Below are 14179 nucleotides of genomic sequence, written 5' to 3'. Positions count from 1 at the left end.
GGGCACAGCGAATATTGAGTGGTCTATTGTATTTTGCAAAAATGAAACCGTCTGCTGAGCTCTGTCATCCCGGCTTGTATTAACTAAAGAGGCAAGTGAGGCGGACATCAGATTTTTATAAATTTTGTGGTTGACAAATTTATGGGTTACACAACTAGCTTTAAGAGGAGATAACCGGATAGTGAAAGTTATTGGAAAGTGATCACTAGACGTACCCGAATCCTCTGTCGACCAATCAGTCACATCTAGCCTACCTGCAGATAATGTTAAGTCAATGGCTGAGCGAGCAACCCCTCGCATAAAGGTTATTTCTCTAGAATTGCAGCAGCGTACAGCATTTGCAGACAGCCACGACCAGAGAAGCTGGCCGCAGGAATCAGTACAACTTCCCCAGTCACTATGGTGAGAATTAAAATCTCCTGCGATGACTGCACTGTTTGTGCCAGTCACCAAGCTGTCTAAACAGTCTGTCCTGTGTACACCAAAAGGAAAATAGACATTAGCAATTGTAATATCAGCACAATGCGGAAATGAAATTTTGATCGCTAAAAGCTCACAGTCAGGGAGAACAATTTTCTTAGATATAGATGCCTGATGACATAAATTTTTGGATAGCATGGTTACCAATGCGCATTCGTATGCGCATTCTTCTTTTTTTGTCCTTGTCTTGAACAAGTGCGAGCCGGTGCGCCTCAAAAAGTACTGTCATTTCCGCATGCGTAGATGCGATTAGAACTCTAAAACTTTCTGCCTACTCTGTCCTCTCTCTGTTTGTCAGCATCCGTCTGCGAGCTTTTGTTTACGTACAACCGACCGAGAAAATGTGACCGCTTTTCAGAGCTTCTACTTGAGCCCTCTATGACGTCTTCGCCGTGAAAAATAGCAAAAAGATGTGAACTTTTTTTAATCCAAATGCTTCAAAATTTCTTCGTCTGCACTCCAGAGATCACGTGAATTGCCGTACAGGTCAAATCTCACTAAAATAGGACTAGATACGAATTCATATGTTTAGGCACCCAGGTTTTCTCTCTTCTTGAACTCTCCTTCAAGCCGAACGTTAATAAAAGCACTGCTCTCTCATCTGTTTCCGTGTGTTGGTGCGTACGTAGGAGGTGATCCGGCATATACTAGTAAAAAAAATTGACACGTGGTTAGGATAAGCCCTAAAGCGACGTTTGAGCGCAGCTCTTCACGGCTGACAGGTGTCGTGTAAGGCAGCTAGCCACCCTCCGGGATATTCACGTGGCAGCTACCTTCAGGAACGGCGTTATCGCTCTGCTACTTGGAAAGCCGGTTACGCCGACAACGCCAACACCGCCGACTACGACACGGAATCTTGGAACGGGCTCCAAGAGCTGCGCTTTAAAATTGATTATAACGTGACGTAAATTGTAGTAAATACCTAACCGGCAAAGGACACCTTAACCACGCCGTGAAAGGAATATGCTAGCCATGCAGCAAACGAAGGTAAGGTAAAAGAGGCGCCGTTGTAGAGCGCTCCAGCTAAGACTCAACGACTTACGTACGTTTACGGACACTAACTTCGCACAGCACACGGAGGTTTTTTCATTTCGAATTTATCGAGATGCGGCCGTCGCAGCATGGATTTCAGCTTAGCAGATCAAGGAGATTTAGAGAATGAAGGCGATGAAAATAGCCTCAACGAAATGCATTGTCTTACATATTTAATCGGTCGGAAGCATTTCTACACCCCTTGCATGCATAGTTCCGTGTATTTTCTGCAATTATTTTAAGAGCGTTAGCTCTTACTCATCACGTTTCGAGATTTCGCGGGGTCTGTCAGAGCCCTTGATCACAACGCCAAGTGTGGCAGCAACTACTCATCCTGTTTCGCGATTTTGTGAGGTCTCCTACCACCCCGAGATCAAAGCGCCTGCAACTAGAAAACAGCGCATCTCCCATTGAGACTTGTAGCGCCATCTACAATAGCATTGTAGAAGCAACCACCTGCCGCGTGCCAATGATGAGGTCACGGTCCACTATGGTGGATAGAGGTGGAACTTTGTGAGTATGACGTCAGGGGACGAAATGGCGACATAGTTTCGGTTTCTTGAATTCAAGATGGCGATCATTAAACTTCGTTGTGCCCTCTCATCCCTTTTGTCCCCCCCCCCCTTCGCCAACCAAAAAATATCCTTAAAAGTGTTGGAAACCTGTCCCGTTAGGGGAACGCTATACATGTAGACAATCGTTCCGCTGTATATGCTCCGACAGCAACTGGCAGCCATCCGGGGACCGCTGTACACCGAATTTGGTTGGCAAATAAAACATTATGGGTTGTGGTATAAAAATAAAGCCACATATAAATAATAGGTAAGCATTCTATACAAGCAATTACTAATTGGAGCGTTACCATATAGCACCGCAAGCCGAATTCTAGGCCCACATTGACCCCCAAACGATGCAAGTTCCGTTTGGGGCTTATCTTGAGCGAGTGCCACTCGACAATGGGTAGACGTGCATCGTAATATCTCTGACAGATTGCGCTAGGCTGCGTGCATGCATGCATGGTGGCAATCCACCCCGTTTCAAAGGTATCATATTCCGTTTCTCTAGACGAGCGGTGTGTTCTTCTTCGCTTTCTTCTTCTAGTAAACCAAACAGCTAACGCTCATTACTTCAACTTCTTCCAGACGGTGGCCGCCTTCTTTTTTTACATGTCATATCAATAAAGCGCACTGGCTTTGGTGTGAATTGTGTTTAGTAAACGGTACATGCCGCAGCCAGGAACTCCCGACTTCACCTTCGAATTTTACCAATGGAGAACATTCTCCACGCTTGCAGAAGAACGGCTGCTTTTGAGATTATGCCCGGCAAGTCGCTTGAGCACTGTGCAGCTAAGAATGGGTTCTCTGCTGTGGGGTTAAGGATGCTCAGTGTATTTGTGGCCGTCATCTTTGCCATGGATGGCACAATAAAGTTACGAAGCCATTAATTTACCTATTTCTAGCGGGGACGCGCTTGGGCAATGTAAATAAAAACAGCAGCCTTGCTCGATACCCCGCCGCGGTGGCTCAGTGGTTAGGGCGCTCGACTACTGATCCGGAGTTCCCGGGTTCGAACCCGACCGCGGCGGCTGCGTTTTTATGGAGGAAAAACGCTAAGGCGCCCGTGTGCTGTGCGATGTCAGTGCACGTTAAAGATCCCCAGGTGGTCGAAATTATTCCGGAGCCCTCCACTATGGCACCTATTCTTCCTTTCTTTCACTCCCTCCTTTATCCCTCCCCTTACGGCGTGGTTCAGGTGTCCAAAGATATATGAGACAGATACTGCACCATTTCCTTTCCCCAAAAACCAATTATTATTATTATTAGCCTTGCTCGAACTCCAAAGAACAGGTAAAGATCAAATGTCTTGCAGGATCAGCGTAGCGTGGTATAGGACCCGTTATAGATGGCTTTATCCGCATTCTTGAAATACGGTTCATGGTTTATGGGGGTTTAACGTCCCAAAGCAACTCAGGCTGTGAGGCACGCCGTAGTGGAGGACACCGAAAATTTCGACCACCTAGGGTTCTTTAACGTGCACTGTCATCGCACAGTACACGGGACTCTAGAATTTCGCCTTCATAAAAATTCAACCGCCGCAGCCAAATTCTTGAAATAATTATCAACCAAGGCATAACACCGCGCCGCAGATTACATCCGCCAAAGATCTCGTTAAAGCGCAGAACGAGCTAGAGACGCGCCTTCTAACCACTAGTTAATGCAGGCCTGTTGGCTTACTGTGTCCCAATTGAAACTCAAAGTCCTTTCAAGGTGTGGCCTCTGCATAACACAACCATAACGTCCGCGGAAAAGCTCGGCCCAAGATCGGGTGCTCGGACTACCAAGCTTCTGCCTTCCTCAAGTTATAATTTTATGAACTCCTTACGTGTGCTCATTATTTAGCTGCTAGCTCTGTTGTCCTCAAATGCAACCATGAAACTTGAGTAAATTTTGTGCCTGCAGGCGTCCCGGCTAACAAGTGATGAGGAACTCGGAGCGCTGAGCTACATGCCGGTATAGGCCACTCTTTCTTCGCCATGAAAGCAATGGCTTCGAAGATTTCCAAGGATGGGTTCCGCTCGTGGCGCGTTGATATACGGATGTAAAGTTTCATAGAGTTCATTTAAAGTCGGCTCGCAAAGGATGACACCGCGTTTCCCAAATAGTGTCCGTCTCAGTTTGTGGAGAGCCGGAGCTGAAGGCATTACATGCGTTAAAATCGTCCCGTTCTCCTTTTAGCGCTTCTGGTGTGCAGTGTGGGAGCGAAGTAAGAGTGTATAAAGGCAGCTAATGGAACTTGTTCATTGTGGCGATTCTGCCTGCCGCAGTTCGCTTACCGCTCTCGAACTCCAAATGTTTTTGTGCAAAATGCTGCACAGACTGCTTTTTACTCACCACAATCCCATGATTGAGACTTTCTTTATGGATGGTATCATTTGTGCGCGCGAGGTCCTCAAGTAGGAAGAAAGTAGATCAAGCCCCATAGCAGTAATGTCATCATTTGCTGGCCGAGGTGGTGTTTCATGTTTTCATTCACACAGCGCGAATACTAACACGGACAAGGTGTCTCGCCTCTTGTCCGTGTTCGTCTTCGCGCAGTGTGAATGAAAGTAGGAGTAATATGATTAGCGCGTTCCTGCTTCCTCAAAAGCTTTATGTAGCAGGGCGCGTTAGTGATAAAGCTACGGAAATCTAATTGAAGCGTGTGTTCCTTTGCATAAAAATTCCTGATTCCCTGCCGTATCCTCCAAAGGAACAGACGCGACAGCCGATTGGCTCACAGGCTCTGTCCGCACTGATTATACACAACTACGATGCTAGAACATATCCTCCAGCATTACAAGAATTTATTATCCTACAAAACAAATCGTAGTACAATTATGCGTCTTATTTGCCTGAGGCAGGGCACCTGAGAGCCGGCCTACGTCTGTCATGACTGCTACTTGCGTACTCCTCTGAACCTGCTATACTTATCTTCCAGCCAGTATTGATAACACGAGGCGGAGTTAGAACATCCCTTAGAGCACTCGCAGTGGCCGGGCTTGATAGCTCGCACAAATTCGCCTCTCTTGGAAAGCTTCGGGCTGAATAATTTATAGAGACATCGAGCTTTCACGCCGACAGCCATTTTTGAGGATAAACTCTGCGCGTCTGCCTTATAAATATATATATATAACAGAAACAGCTCGGCTGCCTGTTCTTTTAGCATCAAGTAATACCTCACGATTGTGTCGGCGGTAGGCTTTGCGAGTTTATATACCTTGGCAGCCTTCCTATGAAAACTAGGACCTTCCACTCGCAATCTAGGGCCATGTTTGCCTTCTGTTCAAGGGCATGCTTGTTCTATTGTAAACAACAAACTTCGTAGCGCGTAGGCACGGAGTATGCCATTAGTCAAGTATTCGAGTTCGGAAGCGGCCACTCTTCGACACGGCGCTGACACAGCTAAATTATATATACTGCACATAGTCCAGCACAATCGCACATTAGTGAATATATTTCCGGCAACGCAATGCTTGCATAAGATTTCTTTCATGCCGTCGATCGTGATTTTAACAGCGAGGAAATACCAGATGCTCTTTCCAACAGGGGTGTTCAGCATGTTCGCCGGGCGGCCAAGACCAGCGGAGTCCTGGAATGAGGAAGCCACCTTAAAGGCTCAAGAGCAATTCTCTATCGCATGCAGTGCAAGGCTGTGAACTATCAGTGTGCCCTGTGCACCCTGCAAGTAATGGCCAACGGACATGTGGAAAAGCTAGTGATCATCTCCCTTTGTTCTCTCCCCTTTCTATCTCTCCCTACGTTCCCCTTCCCACGTGTAGGGTAGCATACCAGGCGCTGTCTAGTTAACCTCTCTGCCTTTCCGTTTGTCTCTTTCTCTCTCTCTCTCTCTCGTATGATTTAAATAATTGTTTTTCCTCCTTCTCCTCCTCCTCCAGCAGGGGTAGAAGGAACGGCTAGTGATAGTGACAGTGCACTTCTAGTGGAAAACATTGATTCGGAAGGTGAAACCGGCTCACCGAGTTTGTGTGAAGCTTGAACTTGAGGAAGACTTTGGCCAAACCATAAATAAATAACTATACTGCCGTGGCTGGAATTCCAACCCGTGGTGGCACGAACAGATCAGCTTCGCTGGTCACTGCACGAGAGCATTATGTTATCGCCGCAGCTGGTCAAGCTTCGAATTATGTTCTTGTTGTAGGCTTTAGAAAAGATGGCGCATACCCATACCGGGGTATGTAGGTATGTAGGTCTCATACCCACTCCGGGGGAGTGGCTAAGACACAAGCGGTTAATTGCTGGATGCAGGAACGTTTTGACGGGAAAAGGAGTGGTAATAGGATGTAGGCTCATAGGTTAGAAGACGGAAGGACCGGGGTTCTGTTAACTTGGAGATCGAAGACGGGACAATGGCTTATTGTGCATAATAGTATACAATGCCTGTAATGTTTCAATGTCGTGCTGACTGAGAGCGGGAAGAAGAAATTAGAATGGTAGGCGCTGCGTTTCTTGAAGAAAATTTTGCACAACAGAGCACACACTCCTGTCGCTTCGTCCAAGCAAAGAAGCGCCAATTGAAAGAACAACCGCAGTGGAGACAGGCAAACCAAGTTGATGAAATTGAATTTGCAAGAGACGCTTCCTCAAATGAGAGAAGCGGCGGCAGAACAGCAGGAAGTGATCTTTAGTCTCGGGTTTGGCACAAAATGGTCACAATAGAGAAACCACCGGGACAGATCTGTGAAGGTAGAAATTTAGATGGGGAACCCAGCAACGCAAACGCGTGAAAGAGACCTCTACTATGCGCGAGCGGCAGTCTTTGCTACTCCAAGAATGCAGAAGATGCTGATGTTCTGTCACGAGGTGTGCCTCAAGGAAGTGTTCTTTCCCCCACGCTCTTTAACGCCGTAATGGCTGGCCTACCCGATTCGTTGAAAAAAAGTTGCAGGCAAGTGCGTATGTCACTTTATGCTGACATCTGTATTTGGATTACTGGCTACTAACACAAGCGATTAGCACTGATAGCTCGACAGGCTATACTTTCAGCACAAGCTTACCTTCAAGGTGTGGGGTTGTCTCTGTCAGTGGACAAATCCGGCTTTATTCTGTTTCCAGGTGTAGGACGACGTCAAGCGCGGTTGAAGATAGACCTCGGTCACTCTTGCATCCGTCAATTCAACCACGAACGCTTCCTGGGCGTCATTATTGACTGCCGTCTACAGTGGCGAAAAGCTGTAGACGCGATTGTTTCATCTATATCTTCTCGTCTCAATGTGATCCGTAGAATTGCACGTGAGCAATGGGGAAACCATCCTTCTTCAATGGTCAAACTTCATGAAGCGCTGGTGGTCAGCCGGATAATGTATAAATTACCTTTAATTTCCCCCTCGGCATCACAACTTGAGCGTCTCGAAGTTGTCCACAGAAAGTGCCTAAGAAGAGCCATTAGAGTTCCCCAGGCGGCTGCGAATAAGGCAGTAGTTCATGAGTCCCTATCGAAACCTCTTAGTTTTATCGCTTCTCAGAGACTATTAATGCATCTTGACCGCTTAAGAGAGACGGTAGCTGGGCGATCCCTTCTCCAGCGGCTCTGCAAGAGATATGAGTCGAAGGCTTACTTGGCACTCAATACTCTTAGTTCTTTAGGGATTAATGTCCGAAGGCAAAGGAAACGGTTGAAACCCCCCTGGTCTTTTCCGACCCTCGACTGTAAGGTCACAATTCCCCATGTGAGCGCAAAGCGCAGCTCTCCTCTGGCAGCAACGCGTTCGCTTGTACTGGAATACTTGGAAACAGAGTATGCCTGCAATCTTCGAATTTTCACGGATGGTTCTGTGGACAAGGTCAAACAAGCTAGCGCAGCGGCTTTTTACATTCCTTCTTTGGACTGTAAGTGGTCCGTACGCTGTGCTGCTGTTGTATCCTCCACAACGGCTGAAAGTGTTGCTATTGAGGCGGCTATACGGAAGTTAGGGTCTTGTCCTGCTCAACCTGTTGTCATCCTAACTGATTCAAAATCTGCCCTTCAGAGGTTAGAGCGCGGATTCCCTACTGACGCCTTGTCTCTAAGCTCTCTGCGCTTGGTGCAGAATCTGCACAGCAGAGGCTTTACTCTACATTTCCAGTGGGTGCCCTCTCACATAGGAGTCAACGGTAATGAGGTGGCAGACAGTCTCGCCCATAAAGCTCTCTCAAGAATTCCATCAAAAAAAGTACCTCAAGATGGGAAAAGTCTCTGCACGAAAACGGTGCTCGATCACTTCAGTACCCTGTGGAGTGCGTCCCACAAGCCATGTGTGACCAAGGGACTGAGAAGATCTCAGGCGACCCTTCTACATCGAATTCGCACGGCCTCTGCTCGCACTCCTGCATGGATGCATAAGACCGGCATAGCATCGTCTCCGCTCTGCTCTTTATGTGGTGTGTGCGGGGATATCGAACATTATATTATGTACTGCCCAGAGTACAACGCGGAAAGGCATGTGATGTTCGCTTCCTTCAAGAAGACAGGAACCCGTCACAACACAGTGCAGGACATTGTCTACCCGAGTGGAAACCAGACATGCAGAAGGGAGGCTGCACGCCTTCTTTTACATTTCTGCAGAACATGGATCTTGTTTTTAAATGGTGACAGCAGGAACGGACTATAGCCTACTGTGATTGAATGTGTGCGTAGATGGTGTCTTCCGGAGTGGACTACTTTATACTGTGAGTGAATGTGTGTATGGAGTGTGGCACTACAGTGGCCTATGTTCTAGTGTGACTGAATATATACATAGATGGTGACTTCTGGAGTGGACTGTGATGTGAACTGTGTGGATTGATTGTGTGCATAGCTGGTGACTGCGGGAGAGAATGTGTGCTATTATAAGAGACTGTGCGCTTAGCGGGGTAGATGCGGCATGGTTAATATCGAAGGAACGCTGCGGTGGAGCAGTTGCCGGCAGACAAAGCAAGGCTAACCCCACCTGTAGCATTCAACACCTCAACCTAAACCGAGGCAGAAAATTCCTAAAATATTGTGTAAATGCGAAACCTCACCGCGGCTGTATATGCACAGGTTAGCAGGACAGCAATAATTAGGCCGCAGAGAGAGGCCCTTGCTAATTAATCTGCAACCTCATTTGAGTGAAAGCTCATGTGACCTGGTACCCAAAGCAACCTTACCGAATTTAGATGGAGCGGAATCAGGAACTTAAATAGGCGCAATGCCCGAGACTCAGTGGGTGAGAATAAGGAAGAGAAAATGAACCTAGAGTCTGTCATAACCACAACCTGGGAAACGGTAGTTTCTAATTTTCGTAAGCCTAAGATTACTGCTAATAATTCAGCCAGAAAAATGGGCGTGAAGTCAGGAAGACGGAGAGAAAAAGACCAATCTAGTGAAGGCAAAAAAATTCCCACACCTGCCTTCTCGCGATCCTGCGAGGCATCGGTAGCAATAAGAACATGAGAGGGAAAGGACTTTAGGTGGTCCTGCAATAAACCTTAAAGAAGAGGAAAGGGCTGGAGCTTTGCATTTGATGCCGAAATGTCATCTAATTCAATCTGAACAGAAGATGAGTTGTTATACATTTGGCGGACATCTGTGAAATTAATGTTTATGGGATCAAGGAGGGACTCCACGAAACATATCGGCGGAGTATGAAAACGAGACCAGGCAGCACTAAAAAAGGCGGACGTTTGACTAAGAAATATTATACTGGAGGCGTGAAGAGGTATGTTGAACCAGTTCAAAATTTTTAACTGTTAAAGGCGAAATATGGCTGATAACGATGGGATGCACGCCTCAAGGTGCAGAACAGCATAGGCGACATATTTTGGAAGCCCCAGAGAGAGGCGCAACGCCTCACGCTTCAAGAGCACAAGAGGGCAATGTTTATAAGCAGGAGCTCCTGAGAATAAAACACAGCCGAACTCAAAAAGTTGAGCGAACGTACGTTTTATAAATCATCAAAAGTGTGTGCCTTCTCATGCCTGGCCTAGCACTCCAAAGCCCGCGCAGAATGCCAATGGCCGGAACTCTTTTTTCAGAAACTTGCTCAATCTGTGGCCGCCAGGATAGAGTAGAGTCGTATATTACTCCCAGATACTTCACCGTCTGAACTTGGGGAATTATGTTATTTCTATAGACCAAGCATTTACAGGAACAGAAACCGGAAATACTAACAATGCGCATTTCTTCACATTGAGGGACAGATGAATTCTTCCTAACCAGTTGTCAAGAACATTGAGGTAATTTTCCAGGGTTCAATAAAGAGTGTGAATGTCACCTGCTGATGAAAGAAATGCAATATTATCGGCGTGCACATAAGTTTTCACACTTTCAATGCATAGAATTGAGCTTAGAAAAATGTTAAGAAGAACAGGTGAGAGAACTGATCCTTGTGCTACACCTCTTCTCTGTTGAAATCTCAAGGAAACACGTACCACTCCGCCAGCAATAAAATTCTCTATTTCCCAAACAAAGCTGAAATCTAGGCAACAAAATAGCTTGGTACTTTTTGTTCCTGTAATTTGGCTAACAGAGTCGAGTGCTCAACTCTGTCCTATGCTTTACTGACGTCCAAAGTGACAAGCGCAGCAAACTGTTTTCTAGTGCGAGCTAATTAAATACGACTCTCTAGGTCAGTATGAGCACACCAAATTGAACAGCCCGGCCTGAAACCAATTTGGCATGGATTCAAGAGAGAATTTTCCTAAATGAACGACATGACACGGCTGAGAAGGACTCTTTCCAACAATTTCACTAACTTCGTTGTTAATGAAATAGGGCGTATGTTCTCTAAAGGAAAGCCCTCCCGTTGCTTCTTAAGCAATGGAACTATTTCAGCAAGACGCCACTCATGCGGTATCCAAGGACCTTTAATATAATGGTTATTTAGAGCCATCAAGTCTTCAGGAGATTCATTGAACAAAAATTTGATGATAGATGAAGTGACCTTATCGGTGCCGGGAGCCGCTCGGGCTAACAGCAGAACCATTTGCGACAGCTCAGGCATAGAAACCTCAGTGAAATCACTCGAGGTGCATATGATTATAGCTGCAGAAGGTAGAGCAGATATAAAGCGAAGCTCTAGGCCACACGCAATATCCTCTAAGGCCTTTGCGATGTCGGCAGGGGACCGAACGAGGGATTCAATGTTGGCAGCCGGAGGAATCACCTTGTTGCGCCTCATGAAATTAAACAAAGCTCGTTTACTTCCTGATTGGAAAAGGAAATCATATTGATTTGTATTATACTCCTCCTTTGCACGGGCGACAGTGCGCTTAAATGTTGCTGCAACATACTTATAATCCAGCGAATTTTTTGGGCATTGATTGAGAAGTTTCTTCCAAGCTGCTTTCCGTCGTCTATATGCACGCGTGCACTCAGCATTCCACCACTTATTGGCGAATACGCCCTTTGTTCTCTTAACAGAAAATTCAGACTTTTGCCTTGCATGGTCCAGTACTGAACATAGATGTGTAGCCTTGCTTTCGGCACTTATCTCACCGCAAGCGACTGAAGTGATTTGGAGAGCTGATTTTAGCGTGTCCTTAAACCAACTGTAATTTATTAATGTGCGCTGATGTCGCTCAGAAAGACTTAATTTACACGCAAACTTGAAACTAATCAGTCATTGATCACTGTTTATTGCACAGTCAGCAGGCGCCCAAGACATAACAGAGACTCCTGGGAGGAAAAAGTTAAATCCAAGGCAGAGCGGCAATGACTCCGAAAAATCGCAGGCAATCCGGAATTGTTGCAGATCAAGTTGTTAGAAACCCAATCACATATTCTAGAACCAACGCTGTCTGTTTTAAATCTCCCCGTCACATAGTGAGAATTGAAGTCTCCAAACAATAAAACCTGCGAATGGCTACTAGACATGAGTGAGTCAAGGGGCCAAGTGTCATGCATACCAGACGGGAAATGTGCATTCATCATCATCATCATCATCAGCCCTACTACACCCACTGCAGGGCAAAGGCCTCTCCCATGTCTCTCCAATTAACCCTATCCTTTGCCAGCTGCATCCACCCTTTGCCTGCAAACTTCTTAATCTCATCCGCCCATCTAACCTTCTGCCGCCCCCTGCTACGCTTACTTTCTCTTGGAACCCAATCCGTTACCCTTAAAGACCAGCGGTTATCTTGCCTTCGCATTACATGCCCTGCCCAAGCCCATTTCTTTCTCTTGATTTCGACTAGGATGTCATTAACCCGTGTTTGTTCCCTCACCCACTCTGCCCGCTTCCGATCACTTAACGTTACACCTATCATTTTTCTTTCCATGGCTCGCTGCGTTGTCCTTAACTTAAGCTGAACTCTTTTCGTTAGCCTCCACGTTTCTGCCCCGTAGGTGAGTACCGGTAAGATTATGCTGTTGTACACTTTCCTCTTGAGGGAAATTGGTAAACTGCCACTCATGATCTGCGAGAATTTGCCATATGCGCTCCACCCCATTCTTATCCTTCTAGTTATCTCCCTCTCATGATCCGGATCAGCTGTCACTACCTGCCCTAAGTAGACGTAATCCGGCACCATTTCTAGGCTCTCGCTGCCAATTGTGAACTGTTGTTCCCTTGCTAGGCTGTTGAACATTACCTTGGTTTTCTGCATGTTAATTTTTAGACCCATTGATCTGCTCTGCCTGTCTAACTCGTTGATCATGATTTGCAGTTCACCTCCTGAGTGACTCAGCAAGGCAATGTCATCAGCAAATCTCAGATTATTTAGGTATTCTCCATTTATTCTTATTCCCAACTCTTCCCAATTCAGGCCTCGAAATACCTCCTGCAAACATGCGGTGAACAGCATTGGCGAGATCGTGTCTCCTTGCCTGACGCCCTTCCTTATTGGAATTTTATTGCTGACTTTATGGAGGACTATAGTAGCTGTGCAGTTGCTATATATATCTTCCAGTATTTTGACATAAGGCTCTTCTACCCCCTGATTACGCAATGCCTGTATGACTGCTGAGGTTTCCACTGAGTCGAATGCTTTCTCGTAATCAATGAAAGCTATATATAGAGGTTGGTTATATTCTGCGCATTTCTCTATCACCTGATTGATAGTGTGAATATGATCTATTGTAGAATATCCTTTACGAAAGCCTGTCTGATCATTTGGTTGATTAAAGTCTAACGTTGCCCTGACTCTATTAGCGATTACCTTAGTAAATACTTTGTAGGCAACGGATAGTAAGCTGATCGGCCTGTAATTTTTCAAGTCCTTGGCGTCTCCCTTCTTATGAATTAAGATAATGTTTGCATTCTTCCAAGCTTCTGGTACAGTCGAGGTCATAAGGCATTGCGTATACAGGGTGGCTAGTTTCTCTAGCACGATGTCCCCTCCATCCTTCAACAGATCTGCTGTTACCTGATCCTCCCCAGCTGCTTTTCCTCTTTTCATTGCTTCTAAGGCTTTCTTTACTTCATCTTTCGTTACTGGCGGGATGACGCATTGCTGTGCACTGCTGTCTTTCTCATTAGTGCTCTGATTACATTGGCTACTGTACAGGTCTGTGTAGAACTCTTCGGCTACGTTAACTATCTTATCCATATTGCTAATGACATTGCCCTGCTTGTCTCTTAATGCATACATCTGGTTTTTACCTATGCCTAGTTTCCTCTTCACTGTTTTTAGGCTACCTCCGTTCTTTATAGCATGCTCGATTCTCTCCATATTAAACTTCCTTATGTCGGCTACCTTGCGCTTATTTATTAACTTTGATAGCTCCGTTAGTTCTATTCTATCGGTAGTGTTAGATGCCTTCATGTTTTGGCGCTTCTTAATCAGATCTTTCTTCACCTGAGATAGCTTCCCGGTATCTTTTCGAACTGTCCTACCGCCTACTTCTACTGCGCACTCCGTAATTATTGATGTCAGGTTATCGTGCATTGAATGAACATCAAGATCATCTTCCTCAGTTAAAGCCGAGTATCTGTTTTGCAGCGCTATCCTAAACTCCTGTGCTTTCCCTCTTACGGCTAACTCGTTAATGGTCTTCTTCTTCGCTAGCTTCTTCCGTTCCCTCTTCAAGTCTAAGCTAATTCTAGACCTTACCATTCTATGGTCGCTGCAACGCACCCTTCCGAGGACGGCCACATCCTTACTGATGCCAGGTTTAGCGCATAGTATGAAGTCGATTTCATTTTTAATCTCACCATTGGGGCTCTTCCAGG

This window comes from Amblyomma americanum, chromosome 2 (assembly GCF_052857255.1).
Source record: "Amblyomma americanum isolate KBUSLIRL-KWMA chromosome 2, ASM5285725v1, whole genome shotgun sequence".
Taxonomy (NCBI): Eukaryota; Metazoa; Arthropoda; class Arachnida; order Ixodida; family Ixodidae; genus Amblyomma; species Amblyomma americanum.
Note: the sequence above shows the minus strand (reverse complement) of the source record.